We start from the raw sequence: 7,348 nt of genomic DNA, 5'->3' as shown, positions 1-7,348 counted from the left end.
TGTGTAGCTTTGTGCTTTTCCTGGAACTCGCTTTGGAGACCAGGCTGGCCTCGAACTCACAGAGATCCGCCTGGCTCTGCCTCCCGAGTGCTGGGATTAAAGGCGTGCGCCACCACCGCCCGGCTTACCTCTCTCTTCTAAGGTCCCTTCTCCATTTATACTGTGATCCTCACCATCCCCTCAACTGCCAAGCTCCTGGGACATCCATGCTGGTACTATCTCTCCAGGCTCAAGTGGGCACCTATTCAGGATACATGGTCTGTCCAGCAGCTGGGGCCCTCCACCCTCTGGTTTTCCAAGATGTTCCACTAAATAGCCTATCTGATCTGCTCTGTACATTCATCTTTATAGTACAACTAGAGCAGATGTTAATGATCAATTTTTTTTCCTAAAAACTTTCCTTCTTTTCTTCCTCAAGAAACAGATGCCTGAGGTCTCCAGGATGACAATTAACCAGATATTTCTCCCCTCACACCTCCTGCTGAATGTGAGCCCACCAACTCCAGACTCCTCTTCCCCATGTCACCCCATGCCTGCAGGAAGTAGTCAGACTTGAACCAATGCCTCTATACCCAAAGAGTCTTAAATGTTTGGATGGGAGCTCCACCTCAACTCCTGGCACCCTGGCATCCCTATATGCAGAGTCTAGAATGTTTAGAAGGAGTTTGGTGGAAGATCCACCTCAACTTCTCTCCCCTATTTCTTTCCCTAAAACTACCCCTCCAAAGCCCACCAAACACAGCTCCTCTTGCAGAGAGGCTCAAGACCACTATCACAGGGTATATGAGCTATATATTCCAGAAAACAGACATGTGGTTCTTCCAGTCTCGAGTGTCAATCTCCTCTCTGCTGGACAGGGAATTGCCCAGGAGTGCTTTACCCATTAAACCTGGCCTTTTCAAGTTGGTCTGATTCACTTTGCTGCACTGGCAGAGAGGCTTTCTGGAGGCCTAAAACTTATCAAGGTGCCATGTAAGCTTCCAAATCAGGGAAGGAACCTTAATACTACCCATCTATGATGCCTATGTACCACCAATATACCATAATTCTAAGGGTGCAATTTTGAGACACATGCTCTGGCAGTAACCAATAACTCTCTAATTGGAATTAAAGACCTGTTCAACAAGAGGAAAATCATTTCTGGTACTGGAAATCTAGACAACTAACCAGGGATAGTGAAGTCATGGATAATGGAGGAGAATCTACAACCACTAATTTATGAAAACAACATAATCCCTAACAACAATCTATAAATAGCATTTTATGATCACTGTGGAAGTGGGACATGGAAATACTGTAAGAGACAGAGTATAAGGGTGTTTACTATGAGAGTGTATCTCCCAAGAATGTTAGAAACTACATCAATAAAGTCTCATGAAAATGACTGCATAAACATGAGCTGAACAAGGGCAAAAGCAATAGATACACTAATATAGACCAAGGGAAGCCCAAGATATCTCAAGCCTACACAAAGGACTAAGGACTACAGAAACTAAGGAATGCTCAGAATGGGAGAAACCATCTTCCCTAGGGAAGAGAACACCAGTTGATTATTTGACACCAAATGTTCAACCCTAAAAACATACCTAAAAGTGACATTACACAAACTGAGCAGCTTGCATTTCTATATTCATCCCCCTGTGCACATTAGCATGTATATTGCTATTATCCTTGTTCAGTTTAGGTATAAGTAGTCATTTTGGTGGGACTTTATTAGTGTAGCTGCTGACATATATAAAAAAAATTATACAGACTCATCAGGTTGTATTTATATATTTAGGAATATCTATTTATGTACATACATATATGTATATAACAACAATTCATGAAAAAAAGCCATGGATTTGAAAGAGAGGAAGAAGCAGAATATAGGAGGGTTTGGAGAAGAGAAAGTGAAAGAGGAAAATGATGTAATTACATTTTAATCTAAAAAAAAAGGTAATGTGTGTGTGTGTGCATGTGTGTAAAGTAAAAATACTACCAAAATATAATGGGAAAAATGTAAAACAAATAGGAAGGATTAAAAACAGATTAAAGAAAAAATATTGGAGAGGCTTCCTTCTGGATCCTCCAAAAATGGAGCATGCCAGTCAAATGTATTTAGTAGGCAGTCAAAAGTTAGATGATGGAATTTGTGGTTTCTTAAGATGTATTGTATTGTTGAATTTGTATTGGTCAAGTATCCAATGTTACCCTGAGTAGTGTACACTTTGGAATTTTTCTTTTTGTGCATACCAGGGGCCATTGTTGGTTAAAATTACCTTCACTGTCTGTTGCTGAGTACATTCTTTTCCCATCTGGAAATCCCTGAGATCATTCTCATTGTGGCTGTCTATAATAATTTTGTTTCCCAAATTCCTTGAGAGTGGGGAAAGAGAACCACAGTACTGAGATCTGTACAGGCAGAGGACATACCCTTATTTTTAAACATCTAGCATTACTACATTCTGAACTTGATTCACTTTGGCAGTAATGAGTAACTTTTTTTTTTTTTTTTTTTTTTGGTTTTTCGAGACAGGGTTTCTCTGTGTAGCTTTGGGCCTTTCCTGGGACTCACTTGGTAGCCCAGGCTGGCCTCGAACTCACAGAGATCCGCCTGGCTCTGCCTCCCGAGTGCTGGGATTAAAGGCGTGCGCCACCACCGCCCGGCTTAATGAGTAACTTTTGATAGCCTTCTCTAAGAAACCCTTGAAAAATAAAACATGTTCATTTCTCTTTAACAAATTTGAGAAAATTTATGTAATTAGATGATTTTACAGTTTTTGTTGTTCTGTTTTGTTTTGATATAGAATTTCATGTATCCAAGGCTATCCTGGAACTCAACATGTGTCTTGGCCTGGACATCAGCTCTCAATCAAACTGTGTTACTTTCCTGAGTTCTAGGATTACTGGCATGTACAAATTAACAAACCTGTCACTTAGCTTTTCTCTCTTTAAACAAAATTTTCTCTTTTCATTTTTTCTGTCACTGTAGGTCTCATGTAATGCTCAAGTAGACTCAGTTCATTAGAGTATAATAGCCAGAAAGTTTTTCTTCACTTTTACTTTTCATTTTTATTCTTTTGAGAAAAATTTCAAAGCGAAGATTATTGATTTTGCAGACTTGTTTTTCTATAAGGTTGAATATATTGTTAAAACTCTCTGCTGCATTTATTTTCAGTTTTATTTTTTTTCTTTTTATTGAAAATAGATTCTTTCCCCATGCAACACATCCTATTTATAATTTTCTCTTCCTCTAACCCTTTCAGTTTCTCCGTATCTCCTCTCCCCACTGGATCAACTCCTTTGTTTCTATCATTAGAAAAGAACAGCCTTTTAAGAGATAAATAAACTAAAATAACTAACTAAATAAAATAAAATAAAATACACTAGGATGAGGCAAATACTATAATATTGAAGTTGGAGACAATGACCCAACAAAAGGAAAAGAGTCCCAAGAGCAGGCAGAGGAGTAAGACACCCATTTATTCTCACACTCGAGTCCCATAAAAATATTAAGTTATTAGCTACAATATATATACAGATAACCTGGCGCAGACCTATATAGGCATTGTTCTTCCTGCTTCAGTCTCTGTGAGCTCATGTGTGCATTCAGAGGGCTTTGTTCTTCTGCTGTCCTCTATGGCTGCTGGCTCTTACAATTTTTCTGCCTCCACTTTTGCAGAATTCTCTGAACTCTAAGGGGAAGGATTTAATGGCAACATCTCAGTAAAACTTTCTCCATGTAATATCTGGCCATGGGTGTCTGCATCTGTTCCTATCTGTTTGTAGAATAAATCTCTCTGCTGATGACAGGATAAGCCACTTATCTATGAGTATATCAGAATTTCATTAGGAATTATTTTATTGATCCTTTTTTTTCTTTGTAGGCCAGTAGTATTTGGTTTTACCATAGGACTCTGGTATCATCTGCAGACAATACTTTGACTTTCTCCTTTCAAATTTATATCTCCCTGATCTCCTTCACTTGTCTTATTGCTCTAACCAAAACTTCAAGTATTATACTGAATAGATGTAGAAAAAGTAGAAAACCACCTTTTCATGTTCCTGACTTTAGATGAATTGTTTGAGTGTCGCTCCATTTAATTTGATGTTGGCTATGAACTTGCTTTAAATTTCCTTTGTCATGATTAGGTGTGCCCTTTGTATCTCTAATCATTCCAGGACTTTTATCATCAAAGTGTTTTTGGTTTTGTCAAAGATCTTTTATGCATGAAACGGGATATGATCTTTTGTTTGTTTGTTTGTTTTGCCAGAAGCCCATTCCTGGTGGTTCACATGTTCCAGCAGAGTATCTAAGGAGCTGGCAGGGGATGGAGGTGAGCTAGGCTACAGGAGTGGTCAGAATCTTACAGCTTGACTGACTAGCAACCAGAGTGCTTCTTTATTTATACAGAATTTAATAAGTAGGGATATATTCATGTTGTTTCAAAAAATAGATCATATCATTTTTATTTTTGGACATGTGTTTCACTTCCTCTTGCTCATCTTTTAGTCATCATTAATAAACTATGACAGAACAGAGTTATCATTTCCAATTATTTTTCCTCAAGTTTTGACATCATTAATAAACAGAGTTATCATTTTTACTCATTAACCCCATAACCCAATTTTTAAGAATCTAGAGGCATATTACAGCCTGTTCTCAGGTTGGTAGCCTTTCTGGTTACAAGGATACGAGACCAAAACAAAATTTCCAAGCCACCCTGGGCATATTGCTGTGTCCCAAGCAGTGTATTATTAACTCTTAATGGTCAGAGTGCCCAAGAAAATTCCTCAGGCCAAAGCTACTGCAGTTATTAAACAAATTCCAGAATAATACAGTTTATGTATTATCTCTATATAGAATTTGTTTGTAATTCTAGTCCTGGCATTCTGTTTTTCTTTGGTCATATGACATTACAGTGACTGCATATGCTAACTTTTCTAAAAAAAAAAAAAAAAAAAGAAGTCCTGACATCTCTTTTTTATGATTTTTCTACTCTATTCTTTGTTCATCAATATAAATCTCTGTACAGGGCAGAGGTGACTTCAGCTAGTCTAACTTTGTTGCTGTATATGCCACTTAATTGCCTGAGTGTATAGTAGAAAGAGGCTTGCAATCTGATCTGTGGCCAATTCCTCTAGCCCACTAAATCTTGTTGACCTTTTTGAGTTTACTTTGTTTTGATAGTCTTGTTCCTGAGTAAGTACAAGGACAGATGTTTCAAAAATGTCTAATAGCCTCATAAAAAACACATCTAGCTTCTGTATGTGTGCCACAGCCTCCAAGGTGTAAGGAAGACCTTCAAGTAAATAAGAATATGTTCTTAAGAGTGGGAGGTGTAGTATGCTCAGGACTTTCCTAAGGAAGTTTAGAAGCAGCATTCCTGGGAGAAGGTATAAATGAATCATAAAAAAATCTATCAATCCAATATCCCCATATTGTACAAATATTAAAATTGTCCCAAGTATTCAACATGTGGAAATGAAAACCAAAGGTGATGTGGCAGCCATCACGTGGCTCAGCTTTAATGGATCTTTGTCAAGCAACTGTGCTGGCCTTATGACTTCTGTCATTCCCATCATATATGGTTGTGCCATTTTGTATTACATTTATGTATATGGTGTATTGCATTTATTGATTTTATTGTATTGAACCGCCTAAGCAACTCTGGGATGACGTCAAATTGATAATGGTGGATGATTTTTATGATGTGTTCTTGAATTTGGTTTTTAAGTATTTTATTGAGTATACTTGTACCTATGTTCTTAAGGGAAATTTGTCTGTAACTCTCTCTTTTTTACTGAATATAGATTCTCTTATATAATAATACATCTTAACTGTAGTTTTCCCTCCCTCCACCTTCCCTACTCTCCTAACACTTGCCCCTTTCCCCAGATGCACTATCCCACTCTTTCCCTTCAGAAAGGAGCAGGCCTCCAAGAGACAACAAAAATGACAAAAGAAGGTACAATAGACAAGGTGAAAGCCCTCATATAGAGGCTGGACAAGGCAACCCAATAGAAAGAAAGGAATCCCAAGGCAGGGAAAAGAGTCAGAGATACACATACTCTCAATGTTAGGAATACCACAAAAACCATAAAAACGTATATTCAGAGGACCCATGTAGTTCTCTTTTGGTACAGACCCATGCAGGCCCGGTTTGGGCTGCTCAAGTGTGTTTGAGCCCATATGAACCACTTTAGTTCCTTTGTTGGGCCATGTTCTGGTATCCTCAATCCCACCTGACTCCCACAATATTTCTTTCACCTTTCTTTGGAGTTTCTCTACCTCTGAGAGGAGGGAACTGATGGAGAGTTACAATTTAGACACACTCTCCGCGCATTATCTAGCTGTAGATCTCTGCATCTGCTCTAATCTGCTGGCAAAAGAAGTTTCTCTGCTGCTCCCATCTGCTGCCAGAGGAAACCTCTCTGACGAGGACTAGAAAAAAACACCAATATATGAATACAGCAGAATATCATTAGGAATCATTTCATTGAGTTTTTATTTTTATTTATTTATTTATTTTTGCCAGGCATCATGTTTGGTTCTTCCTTAGGTCTCTGGGCTATGCAGTCTCCAGTTCATAGTCATGGGGGTCAGTGTTTGGCATGGGGTCCCACTGGTGGCACTGGTCTCTAGCAAAACCAGACATTGTCTGGCCACTCCCACAAATTCTCTGCCACCATTATTGCAGCAGAATGTGCAGGGATTTTTTTTAAGTCTTTATGTCATTTTGGGTAGATGGTACCTGTGGCCTCATAAAATGAATTGGGCAATGTTTCTTCTCTTTCTACTTTGTGGAAAAATTGTGTAATATTGGTGTTAACTGTTCTTTCAATGTGTGGTAGAAATCTGCACTAAGACTGTTTGGAGGCTTTCTTAGGTCAGGAGTCTTTCAATGTCTGCCTCTATTTCACTAGGCTTTTGTAGGTCTATTTCAATTGTGTATCTGATCTTGATTTGACTTTGGTAAGTGGTATCTATTAAGAAAATTATCCATTTCTTTTATATTATCTAATTCAAGAGAGTACAGGGTTTTAGAATATGTCCTTATGATTCACTGGATTTTCTTGGTTTCTGTTTCTATGCTCCCATTTTTATTTCTGATTTTGTTGATTTGGATATTCTCTTTCTGCCTTTTAGTTATTTTGTACAATGATTTGTCTATCTTGTTGATTTTCTCAAAGAATCAACTCTTTGTTAAATTGATTGTATTGTTGTCTTTGTTTCTGTTTTATTGGTTTCTGCCCTCAGTACGATTATTCCCTGCCTTCTATTTCTTTTGGGTCTGATTTCTTCTTTTTGTTCTAGAACTTTCAGGTGTGCTATTCAGTTGCTAGTATGATATCTCTCCAATTT

This window comes from Peromyscus eremicus, chromosome X, assembly GCF_949786415.1.
Source record: "Peromyscus eremicus chromosome X, PerEre_H2_v1, whole genome shotgun sequence".
Lineage (NCBI taxonomy): Eukaryota > Metazoa > Chordata > Mammalia > Rodentia > Cricetidae > Peromyscus > Peromyscus eremicus.
Note: the sequence above shows the minus strand (reverse complement) of the source record.